General features: G+C 40.5%; 1 protein-coding gene across 6 annotated transcripts in view; it reads right to left on the minus strand.

Annotated features, from left to right (window-relative positions):
* The window catches only part of LOC122866443 (sodium channel protein type 4 subunit alpha-like), a 210,079-nt gene that overhangs the window by 99,347 nt on the left and 87,125 nt on the right, over positions 1-23,607 (minus strand). The window lies entirely within an intron of this gene.

Consider the following 23,607-nt stretch of genomic DNA (forward strand, 5'->3'; position numbering starts at 1 on the left):
TCCGACATTTTCCACTTCAGATTTTGAGATTCAGTATGAGGTCTTAATTCTTGTAAACATCTGATTTGTGGCAATGTGACGTTGGTCTGAATCCATGTGACTTTTACGTCACTCTAGCAGGGTCCTTCCTCGTTTTGTGCTGCTTCACAAAACAACATGATTTTAAAAAGACAAATACAGTACAACATTTTTAAAGGAGGAGGAAAGGTGGAGCACAGCTGTGATGGAGGTGTTCAGTGTGAGGACTGTGAGGTGTTGGACCTCATAAGCATTTGCTGTGATCCTGAGATAAACTCGCATTACTATTGACCACTACAGACAGCTTGTTCAGTCGGTGTTTACTCGCCCCAAACAGCCAATGTACAGACTGTACAGATGTCAGCTGTAGCTAGCACCGAGTGTGCGGCGTGTGCCTGTGTTCGGGTCGGACTCTGCAGAAACTAAAGGGCCAGTATACGAGCCAATACGGGCATATTTGAATATGGATCTGTATCGGCTACATTAAAACTGATCAAAATCCTTTCTTTGCTGTGTTTCGTCCACGTCAGCCTGCTAGTGACGCAGCACCACTCTCCTTAATGACAGCCGGACTCTACACCGCGAGCATTTCACTCCACATGCGAGTGAAAAGTAGAGTGCGTGAATGTGAAATATTAACACAGATTCGCTGGGCTCCGATGGTAACAAATCTGTTATCTCTCCTCTCTTATTGGCAAAGAGCAGTGTTCAAAACATCCAGCTGGTGGCTTCTTATTTTTAGCCGGCGCTGACCGTCGCTTTCACCAGTCAAAATGACAAACATCGCTGGCGGTAGGTCATATCAGCTGTCACTAATTAACGTTAATTCCATGAGTAACTTGATGGCTTGCTCTCTGCAAGCCTGTGTCTGTACTCTGTCAAAGATTGTTTATGAGGTAAAAGAAGCATCACTCCGTAACACCACTGTACAACTGCAAGTGGACAGAGTGTTTCTGTAGTCCCAACAACTCCAATGAGTGATAGGTCTTCTCCCTGATCGCATCACATCAATTTCAGGAATGACATTCTCTCAGTTAAACTTTCCTTAATATCACGTAAATAATGTAAGCTTATCAACTTTATAGTTTTGAATCAGAGCCTTCAGTATTTGGAAGTTTTCCCCGTTAAAGTGTTTTTCCTTATCCAAATCAAGGGCTTACAGATTGCAAATTTGTGATACTGGGCTACAAAAATAAAAATGTACTTGACTGAAGGCTACAGCTGTTACGTCAGTGTGTCAGATACATATTTAGCAAACATTTAGGTAAATATAAGTATTGGATCGGACTTGGTATCGGCAGATCGCGGTTATTTTCTTCCTCTCTCCTGTCTTATCTGTGTGTTTGTGAAGTTGAGTCATAAAGATTCAGGATAGGTATGAATTATTCACTCAAGCTGAAACATTTTCAACTTGCACGAACACGTCTGTAGCTTACTTTGCACCACATAGAACAAATTTGCGTTATTGTGCCGCTTCTACAATTTCGTTTGTCTCCTGTCTGAACACACCGTGATATGGAAGGACAACAAGTTGCCAAAATGTCCAATAAACAAGATATTTGTTTAGTTTTGTTTGCAATTCGTACGTAAATTGACCAAATGCAAAAATACAACAAAAGACCTATTCACAGTGGATTGCATTAAGTACTTCATTGCTACTTTGTGAGAACTGTGAAGTCTTCAATGTAAATCATCTAACTATTCAACAAGGAGATCCATTTTAGAGGTTTAAGGAGATAATCGTAACAATTTGATGCAGATTTTAGTGAAACACACTTTGTCCAGTCCAACAGTGTGAAATAAAAAAAAAGAACAGTACATTTCTAAATGACACGAGGTTCCCAAGTAATTCAAGTCCAGTACAAAAAGTGAAGAATGTCAACTTTCCCATAACAGCTGCAACCAAAGAAGCAAAAACTGTACAAGTGTAGTTTTGTTAAGTGTTAAAGCATAAAACTGTAGCCTTGGAGTGAGTGGAGGAGTTGTGCTGCATGAAGAAGAGGATGACATTAACAGAAGCACGAACAGCGCAGCATGAACAAACCTCTGGTTGAACAAAGCTCTGAGTCACAGAGGAGCTTCATGCTGAGTCACAGAAAAGGTTGCCGCTGTGCAGACACTATCTGGGGATTCAAACCGACAACCCTGCAGTGTCGAGCCCACTGCGGTGACCCGTCCAGGCCGGCGCCGCCCCCGCCGCGCCGCCGCAGCAGCTGGGATGCTTTTAAGCAGCAACTCACACTGACTCATTACCGGCCAACCTGCCTGTATTTATTATCACCTTACTACACAGCGTTTGGTGGAAGCTGGTGATGGTAATTCATTAAGGACACGTGGAAATAAACCATCCGCTTATATAAGGTTTGCATAATACAGCTGTGTGAAACATGTGGGGGGAAATCAGTTACATTCAGTTTTTAATTTTACATTAAAATTATGGTATTATATTTTAGAATACTTAATAATAAAACCAGGGCACATATAGAATGTGAAGGGTAGATACTCGCAATTACTGTACATTATCAATAATAATAATAGTGATTGTTATAATATATTTACTGTATATGGTCAGGCATTTAATAAATAATAACCCTTGTTTAATGAAATTACTGAATTAGTTTCATAATATCTACAAATGAACTCTAGACTTCTTTCAGCAAAAGAAAATATTACAAGAACAAATGAATTACAAGTTATTGCAATGAAATCGAAGAGCTGCAGTTTCATAAATGCTAAAATCAGCAGATGATGAGCCATTTAAGGTACTAGTCTTTAACACATCAAAACTTATTTTTGCAAAGTATGGTAATAAATATGTACACAAATCTGTTCACCTTGTTGCAGTGAAAACATAATTACCTGAGAGTGGCTGTGCTGGGATGTTAGAAAATGCATTCACAGCATCTGCGGCTGATGCCGATCCACTTTCAGAAAGCTTTTACCAAACGCTGCGGTGAAAGCAGCTAATTTTAGAATTATTTTTAGAAATAGAAAATAATTGATTCCCACTGCTTGTTATTATTACTTTAATTATGTATAACATAGCAATCAATACCCTGCACTTTCATTCATGCATTACATCGTCAGCTGTGCTCTAAACCTCCCTTTGACTAATATAATATACCGTATAAAGTATATAAACTATGTATATTTGTTTTACTTTGTGTAAAGAGCAGGTTTGTCTTCAGAAGTTCCATCTTATCTAGCAAAAGCTATTAGCTTTTAATACAGTACGATAAGAAAGCAGCACCGAATATGAATCTGCTATCACAAAGCTCAGTAGCTGACCTTTGAAGCATTCAGCTGGAACATTTCATTTCATGCAATTTAAATCTCCAACTAACTAATAGAATTTGAATTATGAAAACAGCAACCACTGAAAGAAAAAAGCAATTTGTTAAGATTGTCATGATGCAAAATTACACAGTTGGTGATGCAAATTTAATAGCAACATGCTAGTGCAACATGCTCATGCAAGTATCATAACCATACATTAGCTGGTCATATACAGTAACTACTATGGTAAAAGCACAGTGCTACAGCACAAAACAACCAATAATCTAAAATCAAAAAGCTGAGTGACTGCTTACACAAACGTTACGGTAACAACAATCAATTTGACATTTTTGCAATAAAAACATTCTAACTCACTGCACTGCTCATCCAAACATTACGGTAACAGCAACAATCAATTTTACATACAAAATATTTAAAACAGCAAATTAAGTATTACTGAACTATCAGCCAATGACAAAATGATTTGCAGCTAATAATACCTGCAGTACAGTAAGAGCAACTGATGTCAGTCAGTTCAGTTTGTAGTAACAGTGCATAATGTTAATCTAATATCTATGCGTCAACAAGTATCTGCTCATCTGAACATTACGGTATCAGAAACGGGTTTTAATCCAACAGAAAATGCATAAAAATCTGTTATTAATGCAATCCAGAAAAACAGAAAAAGTCAGGGGGTGTCTTATCCAGCCATTAAGGTAAAAACAAGCGTCATGCACATGTGTAATGTGATATTAAAAGCCGGGGAGCTGCTTGTCTAAACACTATGGTACCAGTAATCATCGTTAACATGGTTAACAAAGCTTTACGGTTCAGTTATGTAATGCAAATCTGATAACAAAATTAAATGGAGCTGCTGGTACAAACATTACAGTAACAACAATCAATGGTGATTGAATAAAAAAGTGCACACAGCCGATGACAGTAAATATTACGGTAACAGCAACTAACAGAGATCTGAGAAAACTGAGCAGCTGATATTACAAACATTACAGTTTAAATTGAGCAATAAGTGGAGGAAAACAATCACACGATGTGAACAGTTACACTGATAACACTGGGGATGAAGTCATCTCTCTCTCACACACACACACACACACACACACACACAGAAATTATGACTAACCAGTCATCACGTAAAGCCAGTCATCTTGATGCCAGTTAGACTGACACCAACTCTGAGCAAGGCCACCGCGTCGCTCACACACACACACACTGAATGTGATGTGTGTGTATGTCATTCCTCCACTTCCATCCATCCATCCACCCATCTTGCGGCAAGTGAGTCAACATGGTGGCATGTGAGTGGGGGAGAGTGGATGTGAAGTGTGCATGATGGGGTGACTGAGTGCGTGTGTTTGTGTGTTTAAGGGGCTTGAGGACGTAAAGAGTGTGTGTGAGAGGTTTGGAAAACGCAGACAGGAGGCTGAGTGTTGTGTATAGCGTGTGTGTGTGTGTGTGTGTGTGTGTGTGTGTGTGAGGTGTCTGAGTGTTAGAGCCGGCAGTTATCTCTCACACACACCTCTGTCTGTGTTAATGGAGGGACGCCACTTCAGACCCCCCACTCTCACTAAAGGGGGCCCCTCAGCCAGGCACTTACACACCTACATCGCACACACACACACACACACAATGTCTACACTGACAAACACCTGACAGACTGCTGGTACAGTATGGTGACACAAAGATTCAAACACACATACGCCAAATTTAGTTTCATTTTGAGAACACGGCCACGAAGGGAAAATGTTTCAAAAGAGATTTTAAATAATGCGGCAGAGTGTGTAGCGGTTTAACAAAGTTCAGAGTATTGATTATTCATGTTTTGAGGCATTACCTGTTAAAGAAACATACAAAAGTGACCTTTGGTAGTCATTTGTCTTCTCCATACAATGCCAGATTAACCAACTCACATGTTCAAAGCCCACTGCTGCTTCCAGAAGCAATTTGTCACTTTGTCTCGTCAAAGTAAAAGTCATGAGAAACCTTCCTGCTTGTGGCCCTTCAAAATCTAATTGTGGCTTTTGTTTATTCAAAATTACATTAAGACGTTGAAAGTTTCAAACTTTAACATGAGTGAGCCTTGACTAAATTATGTCCATCGCACCAAGTATCAAAAACCGCTGAGCACTAAAAGTTAGCGCTGAATTATTGTAGATATTCGCCTACAGTATTCTTTAAATTACATATTTATGGATTTTGCATCAAGGACCATTTATAGCAATTGGTTATGAAGTTAGATCTGGCAGTTATGAGGATTCTGCTGAGACTAATCCACCTTAATAAACATGCATGAACATTAAAATCTTAGATAAATCAACAATATGAAATATCGCATACGGGGAGGTCGGGGTGGTGGAGGAAGCTGCAACACCTGCATGAATATGATTGGACGCTACGAGCCACACACCTGTTGAATGAGCCAATGATTGTTAAGCATACTGCAAACAGCTGATGGCGATCAGCCAATACAAGCTCATCTTCAATACTCTGCCTGAGCTACCTATATGCTTTAATGTTCATTTAATGCTGTTGTTTGGCTTATTTTGTAAAAAGAAGAAGAAATGTTTTTATAAAGTTTAGGTTTTTGGTAACCAGAGCAAACCCATAGTGGCACTGGTTTTGAAAAATTTTAGTGAAAGTTCATCAACTGAAAACTTCATTTCAAATCTTATTTTTTTATAACATTAAATGTTAATAAATAAATAGTCAGGATGAAATAAGCAACAATCAAAGTAAAAAAAAACAAACATCCTTAGATATTTTTTAACTCTCAACTAATAAAATAATAATAAATACTCAACTAATCCGCCTCATCATTAATATGTGGGTGATCAGATTTGATCGAGAGCAACGGTCATCTCATTCAAAGGTTGCTAAATCCTGATTGGTGAACGGAAATATGTGACATCACCTTTTTCCAAATGAGCCCGGCTCACAGACAAACCCATAAATACAGAAACCCGTCATGTGAAATGAACAAAATGATTCCAACTTTGACAGGAAACTTTGTGCTCATCGAGGACCCAACCGCAAGAAGCTGACTGAGACGGAAGGTTTTTAGTAAGTTTTTAGTAAGTTAAGCACATTTACAATACTAATGTGGTTTCATAAAGGATTCAATACTCAGAGAAAGAAACACAGATAGATGGACAGACAGACATACAGCTTCGTTCAAAGACAAACAAACATGCTGGGGCTATTCTGGGAGATATCCTGGGGATTTCACACACACACACACACACACACACACACACACACACACACAGCAAACAGGGGACAAACAGGAAACACCAGGCAGGGGAGAGAGCAACTGGAGACACTAGGAATGAAGGAGAGGCAGAGCCACGACACGATTAGATTTTTTCTTGTCTGTTCAAGTGTATAAATGGATAAAAGGTACACGCAGGGTGAGAGAGAGAGCATGTCTCAAAAGGTCGAAGGTCATGTTCTGATATTTGATGATGTGACCGTGAGGGTACACATGTTGTCACCTAGTTGATGATTAAATATAAATTATTTTTCTATGTTATAAATACCATTCAGACTAAGCTAAGTACTCTCTTCCTCCCAGACTTGAGTTTACCTGAGTGTAATAATTAGAGGTGTGTGTGTGTGTGTGTGTGTGTGTGTGTGTGTGTGTGTGTGTGTCAGGATTAGAACTGAATATAAATAGAACTAAATATTGTTTCTAGAGCAGCAACAGTGAAGTTCACTGCAGCAAAGTCATTATATAAACTCAATAATATCACTGGAAACAAATCTAAAATGTCCGTAAAATCAGCCTAATATTCCTGAAGTCTGGAAAGAATGAAGACGTCAGTCAGTATCAGTCCTTCTTCCTGTCCTCCAGTCCTCCTCCCTCTGCTGCTGCTGTGATTCACTGCAGGTGAGTTACCTGGCAGAGGGAGGGGGGAGGCTGGTTTGTCTCAGCCAACAGTACCTTTACAAGAATCTGCCAAATTTTAAGATACGTGGCAAACTAAGATAAACAGTTAGACTACGTACATACTTAGTTTTAGCTTGTTTGTAACAATTCGCTATTAGCCCAGCTAGTGCGATGTGGTTGTGTAAAACACACGAGACGCTGCAGACAGAGCAGATTATCGCTCTCTCTGTTAACATCGCTTTCTACATGTTTACGCTCGTTGAACAGGTGTGCTGGCTTTTTACTCGCTAACATTTTATTGCCCGTACGGTAACGAGCGTAGTTGTCCTCAGTTCGAGTTATCTTCACTGTGAGTCTGTGGAGGAGCAGCGTGACAATAAATACTACGGTCTTCAGCCGGTTAAATACCAGGTTTCGGTACCCATCCCTGAAGTAAATGATTTTTCTTAGTCATCGATTTCAGGCAGTCTTTTGCGATGTGTTTATCGCAGCAAGTTCACATCGCGATGACAATACGATTCATCAGTCAGCACTACATGCGACTCATCCGTTCATCAAGCTTCTGCGGTGTCAAACCCCGGCTCTCCTCTCCAGGCTTCAGTTTGTCTCGCTACAGCCAAGTCTACCGCTTGTTATTCTCTCATGACGGTCCGTATCCAGACTACGCGGTGTTTCCCCTGGGTCTCTGCCTGCCAGCCGGTCTGTCTGCCTGTCCTGCTCCGCTGCAAGACTCCGAGCCTGCCCTCTCAAACTCATTGTTTTCTAGTCTCATGTATAAATCCATCTGAACTGTTAAAGAGCCTTTGTCCGAGTCCTGCTTTTGGGTCCAGAAGATGACGCAATTTAACAAATCCATTGTAATCTAATCTCATCTAATCCAGTTTTGCCTAATCTAATATACCATATTCTAATCAGTTCATATAATATTATTTATGTAATATTTTAATCTCAAATACAAATTTTGTCTATCCTACCCTTCTCTAATTTAGCCTGGCCTAATCTAAACTAATCTAACCGAGTCTAATCTAATGTAGCCTAACATAGTCTAATTTCGTCTAATCCAATTTAGTCTATCCTCATCTAGCCTAATCAAATCTAAATCTAATCTCCCTAATCAAATATGGGCTAAATTAACTTTAGATCTTTGTTGAACAAGCAGGTTTCATTGGCTTCTATCATGGAGTTAAATTAATTAATTTAAAATCTGTAGCTAATGTGTGTTAACATGCTAACATTAGCATTCAGCCCAAAATGAATCTTACATACAGCTGTTGAAGTAAACCTCTTGTTTGAAACACCTAGGTCATCTGGTGTGAACACTGGTCACATGGCGTGAATCTAGCTTCAGGCTGAGTACATATTAGATCTGACCAACAGATGGAAGACGCTCTGTTTTCTTGTACCACGGCTGCTCATGTTGGCTAGAGCACATACAGTGTTTCCAACCTTTAACATCAACATTACAAGCAGCCAAAAGAATGGATGCCAGAGGTCGGAGGTCATGCTCGACCAGAGGAATCAGAGCTCAGGACCGAGGGTTGTCCACATTAACATAAGGTCAGTGTGGCGCTCTCAGTGTTTCCATGAGAAGGTGGAGAAAATCCTTCAGGCTTTGATTCTGTTTTAATGTCTCATCAGTGACACAGCAGCTCCTGAAATAGCAGCTAAACTATCGAGGCGGGTCGCCTAGCTGTTAGCATCACAGCACAGACCAGGCTGGCTACGAACCAGCGCTTTGATCACAGCCGAGCGGTAACTCTGTGTGTGTGTGTGTGTGTGTGTGTGTGGCACTTTGATCACCACATTTGGTCACATTAATAACAGAGTCGTCTCCAGTGTGTTATCATTAGAACATCTAAACCATCCTGATTACCAAGCACTTGTAAGAACACACACACACACACACACACACACACACACACACACACACACTCGCTCTCTCTCTCTGTTAGTCTACTGATGAGTGTTCACACCAGCATGATCCTGATAGACTCGTTCAAAGTAACCAAGAAAAAGAAATTCATCAACATTCCTGTTCAGAGTCGGCATGTTGCAAACTAAAGCCACTGTGGAGCAACCTGAACTTCGTCCAGCTCATTCTGGTGTGTAATTGCAACGCTTTGAACCACAGACTGCTTTAGCTGAGTTTTCACTCCCTTAATTTTGAGGCTTATGGAATTGTCACTACCTGCGTTAGCGAGGCATGCCATAAATAGTTGTTGTCAGAATAAGCTGAGCGTTACGATGTGTTCAGACTGAACGCAAAACTAATATTAGAGAGGGCGAGCTCGCGCACACAGTCTGTGCAAAGAAACGAGTGGATCAGATTCACCCTGGGCAGCACAAATTAATTAACATGCGACTGAAAATAAGGGTTTGAAGTTGGAAACTGAACATTTCTGAATTGGAGCCATAAAGCCAAATGTGATTACATTTTCAGAGAAGGAGAAGAAGAGGGGGAAAAATGTTCCTGGTAAGTTTTTGATATCAGTCAGATGAGCTGTCACAGAAGCATAAGACAGAGACACACACACACACACACACACACACACAATTGATGTGTACATTGCTTGTTAGTTACAAGTAACGTCTATACGGTTGGTACATCGGTAGCTTGTGGTGAAATAACAGTCAAGTGGTTGAATTTGTGTGCAAGGCAAAAATGACTCACACTAATGTATAACGAAGGCTGTTTCTTGTTTTGATGCTTATTCAGACACTAACATTTAATGTGATATAGAGGTATTTAAGATTTGAAACTAAGTTTTCAGGAGGTTTAACGAGCAGCAGTGGAAAGTATAGTGTCTCAGCCCTTCAGTGTAGGGTTTCTCAAAATGTATACCCTTCGTCAGTTGTATTCAATCACATAGTTACTTCAACAATAGCTCCCTTAAAATGACCTAAAACATCAAATTGCATGTTAGACATCTATAGCTTACTGTGGGGGAAAGCAACTTAAAGAAAAGGTGTGAGGTCAAAGGGGGCTAAATGAATTTCCGTCCAATACACTACCATCATGTGGTATGAATGTCGTTATGGAACATTTCGTTGGTTTGTCACATTTTCACTGGAAAGTTCTGGTGGCACATCAACTACATGAAGAACTGCATTGACATTTGTTCTAATTGAACAGCTCTTTGCTTCAGTTTAGCCTCCGATGGTGTTCGTGGTGTTTCAGGAAAGTACATTTTTAGTATTACACTGCTTTCAGTGCTCAGCGTTCAGCAGGCTCATGGTCTAACATGTCATTACAGAAAATGCCAGCGTTCTATTTATTTCCGTGGGGAGCTTTTCATGCCACGAGGTCTAAATGTTGCTGAGGAGAGTTTCTTTAGTCTGGAGGAAAAATGTGTCAGGCACAGTTTAACTTTTTATAATGAAAAGCCAAAGGGAATAAAGGCCACTTAACCTTTTCTGGACTGCTTTAAATCTCTTTATCCTCAGCAAAACCTTTTCTAACTCATACATCGGGGGCCAAGAAGCTTCCCAGGCTCCAGTCTGTTCTTTAACACTTTCAGTCGTGTTGTTTCTAATGGAGAGTCTGTGGTCTCGTAGTCTCAGTGCTCCTTCAAAGAATTTGTTGTAGCTTTAGCGTTGCAGTTTTAATATCCTGCGGTCTGAGAGTTTCTTCATCACGGTTTCAGTCCGACGTCTGATCAGGTTCATCACGACTTCACTGAAGTTTATACGTCACGGTTTCAGTCAAAGGTTTAATATCCCATTGTCTGAATGTTGTTTATTTACACCGTAGTTTCTAAACCCATGTGGTGTTTGGGAGAGATCTAATATTAACTTTTAATATGTTTTTAAACTTTTGTTATGTTTGAAATATAAAAACCACTGGTGTGGATGTCTGGTCGTGGTCATATTGCATGCTGATATGTGTGTGTTGGGTTGCTCTTGGGTTTTTATTGGTGCTACCATTGGCGTGGAACATCAGTCAGGTGATATATGGCGAAAACGTCGTAGACTTTGACTGTCACTGTTTTTAATGGAGAGGTTTAACATCCTGTGACTGCCGACTGTTTACTTCCTCAGCAGCAGTTTCAGTGGAGAGCCTGGCTGCATTTTAAAAGAGAAGAGCAGCCTGACAACTGCTCTCGGCTGCTGTAAAATCCCTGTGAAACGAGTTCTCGAGTGGCTCATTACTTAGCTATGTGTGTCGGTATGGGAAGAAGCGGCGTTGGCTTTGATTCAGACACTTGTTGGCATTCCTCGAGAATAGCGCAGAGTGCTAAGTCATGTTCATTTCACCAGCTGCGTCCAAATGATTTATAGGGGGAGGATAATGTGACGCTACAGAAATAGAGCCTGAGGGGGCGTCGGGGACGGCGTCTCAGCAGGACGAGGAGCCCACCGTGGACTGAAGACGTGGGTTTGAGATCAGCTCTGGATCTGCCCGTCAGCCCCACAGGCGATCGATATGCTCACTCTGGAGAAACTGAAGACACAACGGTGAACTCACTTCCGTCTCTCTCTCTCTCTGTCTTTCCACGTATACATCTCAGATTTGTCTGTTTTAACTTTTCTGTCCGTGTTGATTCTCCTCTCTCCGTCTGTCTTAACCTGCTGTTTCTTGGTCTTTCCTTATTTCTGTTTATCTGTCTCACTTTAAGAGCTGGGATTCCTGTCCCATTTTTGTTTTCCATGTATTTACATTATTGAATGCAAAAAGCTGAATAGAAATGGCTCTCACCGCACAACAGTGTTTACACCTGTAAAAGCAATTATATTTGGCCCTAAAGACATTATGCAATAACTTAAAATTAAAATTATGTAACAGAAGTGCATTTGTCAAACACATTAGGATGGAACTGGTGTAATTACAGATACTAATGGCTCAGTTTTATTATACAGAAGTTGTAAAAAAAACAACATTTGATATTGTGTAATTATTTTTCCACGGGGGAGTACTATTATTAAAACAACAGGAGTTAGTGGTGATAACGTTTGACTGGCTGATGACAGCTGATACTTTCTCTCAGAGACATTTTTGTCAACCAACAGACAATAACTGCCTTCCCATAAATGAAAATGCTCCAAACTTTGCGGAGTGGTTCAGTATCATACAAAACGCACTCCAAAATTCAATTCAACTTCAAAATACTGACTAAATCATAGAAATTATTTTCCTGACGGTGCTGCTATTTAAATCTTTTACATCACAGTTTTGAGACTGGTCATCATCTTGCAGCTATAATTTATATTGACTCCTGTGCTCATCCAGAACTGCAGCACTCTCTCTAAGGTTAACTCCGAGATGGCTTTCTACTTCCTGTCACTAAGGTACAAATGTATTGTGAGGCGACGTCTGTCGAGTGACGGAGCTTAATCCCAGCTTTAGATGGAGACATCACTGCAGTCTGTTTTTATTTTTCAGTATTTCTTTCTTTCACTCTGTTCATCTGTCTGAGTCTCTCCTCAGCAGTCAAATAGCTCGGTCAGGCGTGAGATAATATTGATCAGATCTCTCTCTCACACACACACACACACACACACACACACACACAGCGACCATCTGCTCCCATGTCAACAGTGTCAACTCATTCTGTGTCAATAAAGCCACTTGTCGATAAATATTCATTTCTCTGAGACCACTTCCTCCTCGGTCTCCCGGGTGGATTCTGTCGTGTTTAATCTTTCATGCTGACTCCATAATTTACCTCAGTATCACCTCTCCTGCAGCCGGACTGTTTACACAGACTTTAACACACACACACACACACACAGCAAGGGCTTCTGGTTGGGTAAGGAAGCCCAGAAAGGACATTTATGAGGTTAATTATTGAAAAAATGTTGCTACTTCATGTAATACTTACAAAAGAAACTCAGCAAAGGTTAAATTAGGATGACTTACTACTTTTCATATCCTTGCGCTCTTTCATTTATGATTTTTTTTTCTAATTACAACTGTATCAGCTGATTGTGTTTCCTGTATTCATTTTAGCCTAGACCTCTGTTCTTGCTCTCAGGATTTGAAACAGAGGACTTCACTGGTCTTGGTTACTAGAAACTAAGATCCGGTCTGGGACCCGACTCAATATTCATTCTTTTAGACAAAATACTTACAAGCTGTCTTTCTGAGCTTCAACCATTTTAGCTTTTCTAAAATAAGATTTTGTTAGACCGTCTTCTTCGCGAGTCTGTCTAAGAACGACAGAATCTGTGGTTTGACCTTGTGTTTACCTTCAGCTGAAAGCCTCCTCGTGGCCGTAATTACGATGGCAGCAAAGCAGGAAGTCAGGTGACGCAATTACAGGATGTACAAAACATCGGACTTTAACACGGGAAACCGCAGTTTGTTTCCAACGGTCAGTATTGTTTTTTTAAAGCATGACCACGATTGTTCCACAGCCTTAACCACGTGTTTATTATTGTAACCATGACGATAAAGTAACAAAGTACTTATTTTAACCGAAACCATGATCCTTCCCTCAACCTAACCAAGTGGTGTTTGTGGCTAAACCTAACCAAACCTTATTTTTCAACAGTGATTTGTAATTTTTGGAAAGCACGGAGAGATGTCCTGCTGATACGGACATCGGAACAGAAAACACTTACTTTGAGATTATTAAACTGAGGTTGTTTTGTGAAATGACTGTTCCCAAGGTCAAGAACGAACTTTAACGCTCATATATTCAGTCTAAGCAGGTCTGGTAGGGTCCTGGTGTATCCTGAAGCAGGTCTCAGGTCTGTGTGTCCATATGTCTGATACCCGAGGGGATTCAAGCGTTAAAACCAAAATTATCATCATTCCAAAGAATGACAAAGAGCTTCAATGTGAGCTTCAGCGTAACTGTATTGCCTCTCTTATTTTTGAAGACATTAACTCCAGGTTGGACTGTTTTCAGGAATCCTCCAGCTCTTGTGGAAACTCAGCCTTCTTTGAGACTTCTTGGGGGATATTTCTTTGTGTCTTTATGGGGTTGTCATCCCATGACAATAAACATTTTACGATGGAATCTATTTGCCACCATTACATAAAATATCTCGTTGCTTTTTCTATATTGTAAAAAACTCTCTTTGAAATCAGTCTCCCCTGATTGAAACTTAAGTGAAAGCAGAAAAATAGAAAAGTCGGGAGATAAAAGGAATTTAACTTGTGTGTTTTAGATTTAACAAATCACAGATAGTCAAAATTGTATCCCACTTATGGTTCTAGTTCTCTTTGTCTGAATTAAATCAACTAATGAGTCAAAAATCAGACGGTAAATCAGATTTCCTCTTCCTGAGTAAAAAGAGCTGCTCCTTCTTTCTCTCTTTTCTAATTTGTCCTCTGGTTACCCATGATTCAGTGTGTGTGTGTGTGTGTGTGTGTGTGTGTGTGTGTGTGGTGGGAGGGTTTGGTCCGTCAGCACAGATGACATAGGAGGGGGGGGGGGTCATGATCAAGATGGTCGACATTATCCTGTCTGAAGGAGTTGGATGTAGGCAGGAAGAGAAGGTCAGAGTGTCGACTCTGATGTTGTTTTTCCTCGGGCCAGTTAGTTCACATGCAGCAGTTTACTGAGAGAGTATTTGTGTACAGGTCAGGTGTCACTTGTACTTTTGTGTTTGTGTTGGTGTCACTTATAAGAAAGTTTTTCGATATTCAAGCAGATGTGTGTCAACTTCCATCCCAGCAGACCATAATTTTCCTTAACACCTTGTTTTTCAGCCTACACCTCTATGTATTTCTACTGGCCGTGACCTAATTCTACCCTCAGGGATCAATAAAGTTCATTTTATCCTTCCAGTGGGGGTTGCTCTTATAACTGAGTGTTGTCAGTGATTGGCTAACTTTTAATTGATCCAGCTTATTCATCCTCCGCTGCCTTTCGGTCACCAAATAACTATGGAAACTCTCCACGTGTTCCTCGAAGCACAGGGATGTAAAAGTAGGAGTAATAGTAAAGTGGTACTAGTAGCAGTAGTAATAATAGTAGTTTGGCCATTGTGCTCAGTGATGGCTGTTTCAACTGAGCCAATCAGAGCTTTGTACCCGGGATTAACAATGGCGACGTCATCTTCCAGCGCAACAACTTGCAACAAAAATTGTAGAACGGATGAGACTGATGCAGCTCTGGACATTTTTGTAAGTCACCTTAGAAAAAACAACTCTTAGATTTCAGTCTGAAGAAAAAGTAACTGGTGTTGAAATCAAACTGAAGTTGCAGGTCTTTTTATTTTGTCGTCGACTGGAGCACACATCCCGGGTAATAGTGGTGAAAGCAGTATTGTAGGAGTACTTGTAGCAGAAGAAGTAGCACAAAGAGCATATTTATATCCAAAACAGATCAAACGGTTATACTTTGCAGAAATAAAGTGGGATATTACTAAAGTTTCTTTTCCCTTTGCTGGTATAGCACTGAGAAATAAACAAAAGGATCACAAGTGCTTTAGACCTGTCTGTTATCAACACACACACACACACACACACAGTTATCTCCCTGTGGACGGGGGTTTAGGTGGTGGAAGCCTCTTTTCTGTCTCTGGATGAACATTGGACAGATGTCACAGTCACAGCCACCCGGAGAGATCATAACTCAAACTAAACACACACACACACACACACACACACACACACACACACACAGTTGGTAGTGTATCGACATGGCTACCACCAGCAGCGAATGCTAGGCTAATGGAATGATGAATATCAGCTATGCGACGCAGTGTATTACAGGAAAATCAACCCCCTCGGCAGCTATTTCCTCGAGTCGGGTCGAGCCATATTTCTCGCTAACTGCTCTGATGACAGCAGAGTCTTTCTGAGAGGAAGCTGGGTCAATGATGATTAAAGCCAAACCCCAACCTTTAGAATTTGGTCTTGTATTTTCTCATCACACTGTGGGGCAAATAAAGGTTTGAGTTGTTTTCCAGCCATAATGGGAACGCAGCTTCTCGGCACTGATGGAATTTCTCATTGAAAACATACATATCTGCTGTGAGCCAGAGGCTGAAAAGGAATTTAAGTTTATCGCACGTTTAAAAGTTGGCGTCCTAGCAACAAAAACACAAGAGTGTGCTAGTCATATGCATATCAATGTTTTAACTGAATTTGAGTTTTAATCAACATGTGTTACCTGCTAATTAACCAATGTTTCAATGCAGTATTTTGGTGGAAAGAAAACGCTTCAGTAATACTGCTGACCCAGAGGCCTGTTGTTAGCAAAATGCTAAGTGGAACCCAAAGGAAGCACAGTTAGCGTCAACGTTGTTCAGACACGTTTTGGGACCATAAAAATCAAGAGTTTTTGAAAACTCTTTCTTCTTGTTGCATTTAAGGAAACTCTGACATTTGAAATGTAAAGGTCAGATGTTGAACAGCAACGTTTTAAATGCAGAAAAAAACTAACAGCAACCACCTGATTCTGTTTGACATCCATGTTTGCTTATTGATTTTCTTTCAGGTTTGATTTCCCAAAGACAAAGCTCCGTCAGTACATTCAATGTTACTCTGCAGCCATGAATGCACCAACACAGACATGCTCTAATTAGGCAACTGAATCACCAAGTGGCTTTACTGTGACTGAAAAAGTAAATGTTTACCTGTAAGTTGAACAGAAACAAAAGTTTGCTTAGTCAGAAATCTCAAAACTGGTAAAGGGTTTGGAAAATGTGACTTTAAATGTTTTTATGTAATTGATGTAAATGAAAATACTGGCCAAGGTTCATTATAGATGTATTATAATGTTTTTTTGCAATGTATTTGATTAAAGTATTTAAAACAGTAATATTCTTTATATTAGTTATTTTTTATGTTTGCTTTTCACCCATTTCTGTTCTGTTCTTTTTCTGTGCTTCAGATCAACTGTGTTGTGCTCTATAAACAAAGTTAAGTTTATCTTTATAGTAACTGCCTTTCCTCTCAATTTACCAGTCACTCTACAATATGTTCCAGTCCTCACCTACAGTATGGTCATGAGCATTGGGTAGTGACCAAAAGAATGAGATCACACATACAAGCAGCCAATTTTCCTTTGCGAGTGTCTGGGTTCAGCCTTAGAAACCCGGCGAGGAGCTCACAGCAGATTGTAGCTCCTTCATGTTCAAAGGAGCCAGTTCCACCTGAACTGATCAGGATCTGGACTCCTGGAGGTTTTCCGGGCATGTCCACCTGGGATGCGACCCAGAACACACTGGTATTATAAATCCCATCTGGCCTGCGAACGACTTGGGACCCCCAGGAGGAGCTGAAGGACACGAGTGGAGAGAAAGGACGTCTGGGCTACTTTGCTTAGCCTGCTGCCACCAAAACCCAGACCAAAGGAAGCAGCAGAAAACATTTTGGTTTGACTGTAGCTCCAGTTTGTGCCTCTATTTCCTCTTATTTGAGATTTTTGCGCTGTTGATTCCATTCCAGTCACAGAATTAAGCTGCTAGTTTTGTCGAAAATAAAGTTGAACTTAAAAACTTAGGGATTTTGAAATGCATTCAAACACCTGGCTAAGATTGCTCCCATCCTGCCCATATTGGAAATATTCCAGTGTGCAGTGAAGTATATGTATGTTATCAGGTGCTTCTGTCTTTTTGGCTCAAGGAAGAGAAATTCACCTTGTGAAATGAGTTAAAATTCTACTTCACTGTATACAGGAGGGAATATTTTTAAAGGCTAGAAATGTCTTTGAGGATTTTGGACATGTTTTCAAAAACATGTTTGGTGCTTTTTTGTATTCTGTTTATTTTTCAGGAGAATATTGGCTTAAATAATTCTGTGACTGGAACACACTCATTAATGCCAAAGTCTCAAATGTAAAAATGATGATTAAATGACAGGTACAAGCTGGGACTAAGATTCGGTACTTTTAAACCACATTAAAGCAGCGCGGACTCAGGATGAATAAACCAAGTGGGACTGTTTGGATGCTGTCCTGGTAAATCAGCCTTCCTTTCAGCAGGAGGAACAGGAGATTCAGGCTCCTGCCCTCCGGGTCCCTCCAGCTCCTAACAGCCTTGTATCACTTCCTCGCAGCACAAAGCGACTTCCTCCCGGTGACCTCACGGGTCAAATGCTGCATGCCAACGAGCTCCCGTAACGAGAGCCCCTAACGACGGACGCTAATTAGCATCCCTAACGAGGCAGCCCGTCGGGCCGGCTGTCATTCCGTATTGTTGCTGCGTGCTGGTCGTGTGGTTGGCATGTTGCAGGCATGTCAGCAGACTACTGACGGGGCCGAGGTGATGGCGGGTCACATGACAAACTGCACGCACATATTTTATAGGTCACGTGTTTTTGATATCCACATTTTCCTTTATGCAAATAAACACTGTATATAGAAAAATATTTACTGACATTGTTAAAATGATTTGGTCTGACAGGCTGAATTTAAAGTTATTGCATTTTCAGCACTCTCCCCTTTTTGTCCAGGCAGTTTCAGACTAATTAAATGCGTTACAGCCGAACCTGGCCGTGATTGGCTCCACTCTCTAAAGAATGACTGAAATCCATCCAATTAGTGGGTTTCCACTCAGCAGGTTTACCTCGTTTGAATTGGAGCATTAGAGTTTTTCTATCATTCAGTTTAAATGTTTCATTTCAGATCTGAAATTAAATTGATTATCTGCAGAACTTCATTTCCATTTTTGTTATTTCCTCTGGCTCAGTGAGAATGGAAAAAATACAGAACTTAAAATCTAATATCATACGCTCATCTGCCTGTGTTTGCATTTCTATGTATTTATTATTTTTTAAAGGGGTCAAAAGTCCACAAAGGCAGCGATGTTGTACAACTTTAACAGCCCAAAACATGAACCATAACTTTACCTTGAGACTCATTTGGCAGCAACAACTATAAAGATTTCAACTCCACAGTTTAACTTCCAAAAGGAATTATAACTTGTGTTTAAAATACTACAGCGACGTCAGTGCCACTGGCAAACGGAACAAAGAGCTGCTGAGATCAGACTGCCGTTGACGCTGACTGGCCGTCATCGCAGGATCTGGCTCGCTAGCTGGAGCTGGCTCGCCCAGAGCGAGTCGACACAGATGTCGGCGCAAAACTTCAAGAGGACATTATTTTGATAAATCAACCACATATTCAAAATCCAAACGGTTAATTTATCACTAGATAAATGCACTGACTGACTTGGGCCTTGAGAGCAAAAGTACAGACAAGAACGCAGTCGCTTTAACATCCTAACGGTACAACAATCCTGTGTGTGTACGAGCACTTAACGAATGCTGATAAATCAAATGAACCTCTGCAGATACACTCATCATCCTCAGCATCACTTTCCTCACTTCCACATTCATCGTTTGAGGTTTGATTGCGCAGTAACCCCGCCCCTCAGGCGAGCAGTGTTCCCGGCCTCACGCGGCCAGATGCAGTCAGACAGAGCGCACAGCGCGGCCGGGCAGATGTTGCCAGACTGCTTAGCCAGGCCAACACGCTGTCTCCTGAGGCGAGCCGAGGCCATGACGCAGCGAAATGCAGAAATACCTGGAGTGAGCGCTCTGCCGCTGTCAGGCACACAGAGATCGTCTCAGTTTGTAAAGCTGACCCTCCAGTTCATTTGGATAACATAAAAGGTTCGCCTGTCATTGTGCTGCTTTCAGCCTTTTCATCCTCAGGCTTTGACTTCCAGCAGACACAGGAAACTCAACCAAAACAGAAAAATAGCAACAGTACTTCCCTCTACTGGTTTGTAGCATCTCACTTTTATATTAGATGAATAGATATTTGCAGGAGAAATGCAGATTACACAACATTCAACCAATCAAGAAGCATAGAGCCACTGTACACACACGAATAGATGATCTTTGTGTGTATTCATTTATTATCTAAACTTTTAGCAGCTGCAGCTGTAGAGTAACACTGTCGAAGGCTGACAGAAGTAAAATATACTTCAGCTGGGACAGTGTTCATGTTCTGCCACCAGCAGTTGGTTTCAGCTGAACAATATGTTGCTAGTAGCAACCACTAGCTCCATAGACGTTTACCTGACATTACATCCGCCATTTTGTCAGATCTGTATCCAATCCGACATCTTTTATCTGCTTCCCAAATGCCCTTTTTGGAGCACCATCTCCAGGTACTCTCTTTCATTTCAGCTGTTTTGGGATTGCTGATTTGTTAAACAGCTAGCCAAGCTAACCATTATACTAGATGTCTGAGGCTAATGTGTTGCTAATACAACAAGAAACTGTTAATTACTGTTGGGCTAACTGTTTTACTCTTTACTTCTACTCTTGTGGACTCTGTGTTTACTAGATTAATCCTTCCTATGGGAACGTTTTGTTCTTTACTGGTGATACTTTGTCCCACATGACAGGAATGAACAATGTTAGTAATTCAACAGTTAGTCTATACTTTTGTGAATCCAGTTTTCTTGTGTTTCTGTCCTAACTCATTTTGACATTACCTTTGCTCCAACTCTTTATGGTATCTAATCTTTCTTCTGATTTGTAATCCCTATCAATGAATTTGTTGCTGACAGTTTCACAGTTGCTTCTTGTAAAAAACCTTGGTGGCAATAGTTTCTTGGCAACAATTTTTAAAATTCATGAATTGTTTAAGTAATTTTTTGAGCAAAAATGCCAAATCTGCACTGGTTCCAGCTTCTCAAACGTGAATATTTGCAGATCTTTTTCTATGACAGTAAACTGAACATCTTTGGGTTATGGGTTGTTGGTTGAACAAAACCAACTTGAAGATTTTTCACTATTTCAGACATTTTATAGATTGAATTATTTATATAATAATTGGCAGATTAATATAAAAAAATCATTAAAAATGATTGTTAGTTGCAGCCCAAATGTAGCACAAACAGTAAAGGAAAAGCAAAAATGTCTTTGTGTTTACTTTATAGTATGTGTTACTTATTTGCTCTGCAACAGTTGCCTTTCATTCTGAATGAGACTAAATGGCAGCAAATGGCTCTCCTGGGTCCAGCCCTCTGAATCCCAGCCTGCATCTCGGATTTGTTCAGCGAGCCTAACGGGTCTGGTGATGCGCTTACTGATGGCCGTTTTCCCGGTTGGAAACACAATCGAGTTAATGTAGACAGGATTAAGAATGGGGACGAAAAACAGCAGCAGAAAAATGGCCACATAAATGGCAACAAGTGTGGATGAGATGTTTGAGTGAGTCAACTTACAGAAATAACGGCTTTATATTAAATGTATTTCTCCGACGTCAACTGTTCCAAGCAGCTACAACCACAGCTTCTGTCAACTGAGAATGACGTCAGTGGGACAGATATCTTACTCGCCCTTGGTTAGGTCAAAATAACTCCCCCCTCCCAACATGAGCACAATGTCAGACTGAATAATGGAGTGAAAACAAAATGGCAAATCAGTCTGATGATGTTCCTCTAAACTGATTTCCGTAACTCTGACTGTGTGAAGAAGAACTTGTGATGTGACCGAATGTTCCCAAAACAAATGTACTATACTTAGCTAATAAAGTGCCTGCGATTCTGTGTGTGAGGCTGGTGGTATGAGTCGCAGTATGTCAGCGTGGGTTAGCTCAGTGACCTTTGCCCTCAGGCCTGGCGAATCAGCATCATGTGTGAGCAGAGCAGCTTCAGCACAGGAAGCAAACAACACTGTGATCAACATCACTGTCATCACTGCTCGCTCTCTCATCTTTCTCTCGCTCTCCTTCATCCTCCAGCAGCTTCTCTCTCTCTCTCTCTCTCTCTCTCTCTCTCGGCTGCTAACTCTGTACGGAGTCAAAGTGAGTCAACAGTGTTCAGATCGCCAATGAGAGGAAATATTTCACAATCTCAGTCTTTAAACCACCATGACGAACACGTCCACGTCACTGAAAGTTGGTCACATTGCGGGCTCCGACACAGACTGGGGGACAAACGTTTTACTGTGGAGGGTTAGAGGGTAAAAACGGACACACAGGTGAGACATATGACAATGGTGACTCAGTTTTATATAAATATGCTACATATGTTTTCTATAAAAATGTTGATGTTTTCATGTAAAGACAACGGTTTGCCTCTTCTTCAGCCGAGACTCAATGTCCGAGGTTAACTTTTTGACTCACCGGCCAATGGGACTAGTAGATGAAAAAAATCCACCGGCCAAGCTTATTTTTTACCGGCCAAAATGATAAATTACCTTTTTGTGTCACATATACATTCGTTTCAGTACATTTCATTGAGATAATAAAGGTGGTATTATTTTTAATATTATTATGATTATTATTATTATAAAACTTAACAAATCAAAACAAAGTACAAAGTGCTTCACAACAAGAGAAATAAAATACCACAGTGAGTGACGATATATAAAGAAATAAAATACATAAAAGCAATAAAATAAACAGCCAGTTCAGGTAAAATCAGGATCTGCTTTCAGATAAAAATGTGTTTTGAGACGAGACTTAAACGAAGACTCTGACTCATGTTGAATACAAACTTAAACAAGAGGCCAGAGCAAAATTTGGAGCAAAATTATTTGAATATTCTGATCAACAGTAAATCAGTTCAAGCCTGAATGAAACTCCAGAAGTGTTGATCTCAAAATTCTCCTGAAGTTTTTGCTATTAAATATACCTAATCAAAAGTAAAAGTAATGGGTCAAACACTGGACTTTGACACAGGAGACCGGGGTTTGTTTCCTGTGTGAAACCAATAATCAATGTTGATTGTTTTAAGGAAGTAGTTATTTTACCCCAAAGCATCTTTTCCAAAACCTGACCAAGTCTAAACTTTGCGTCTAAACTGAACCCAACTGCGATCGTTTGTGCCTTCTAGAACAAACTAGAAATTATTCTCATGACATATTTCTGATGTGGTTAGGGTTAAACTACTTGGTTAAGGTTAAAGAACAATCGTGGTCCTGGTTTAGTGTTTTTAAAGATGTATGAAGGAGATTTTAGAGTGACTGACACAGCACAGCGCTGAGGTTTTATTGACCTCGGAGCCTGCAACTCTCCGCTCGCCTCTTCTTCTGCAAAGGAGTCGGTCTATTTGTTTCTCTCTCTGCACCTCCATCTTTCCCCAAGTTCCTGTTACTTTCCACTCGTTTTTTGGGTCTTCTCATTTCTCTTTTGGTTTCTTCCTCTTTCCATGATTTTTGTACTTTCCTCTTAACTTCTCTTCACACTCTTATCCCCATATTCATTCTTTATAGCCCTCTTTGTTCCCTCTTTTTACTCATCTCTTCCTCCTCGTTTACCTTACACTATCATTACCTGCTTTAAACCCCCGTCCATTCTTACTCTCTTTATTTACCCTTCTTCCTGCCCTTAATTTTTATATTTATCTTCCCTCCTTTTATCCAATCAATGCTCTAATTCTCTCTATAGAGATTGTAAGACCTTCTGCTTTCCTGTTTTTGGCGACCCCTCTTTTCTGCCCCTTCTTTCCTATATATATATTCACATCCTATTATTTCTCCGTTATCTGCTCCAGTCTCCTATGCCCTCATTCCATCTTCCTATCCTTCTGTTTTTCCTCTCCCTCTT

Source organism: Siniperca chuatsi, linkage group LG19, assembly GCF_020085105.1.
Source record: "Siniperca chuatsi isolate FFG_IHB_CAS linkage group LG19, ASM2008510v1, whole genome shotgun sequence".
Lineage (NCBI taxonomy): Eukaryota > Metazoa > Chordata > Actinopteri > Centrarchiformes > Sinipercidae > Siniperca > Siniperca chuatsi.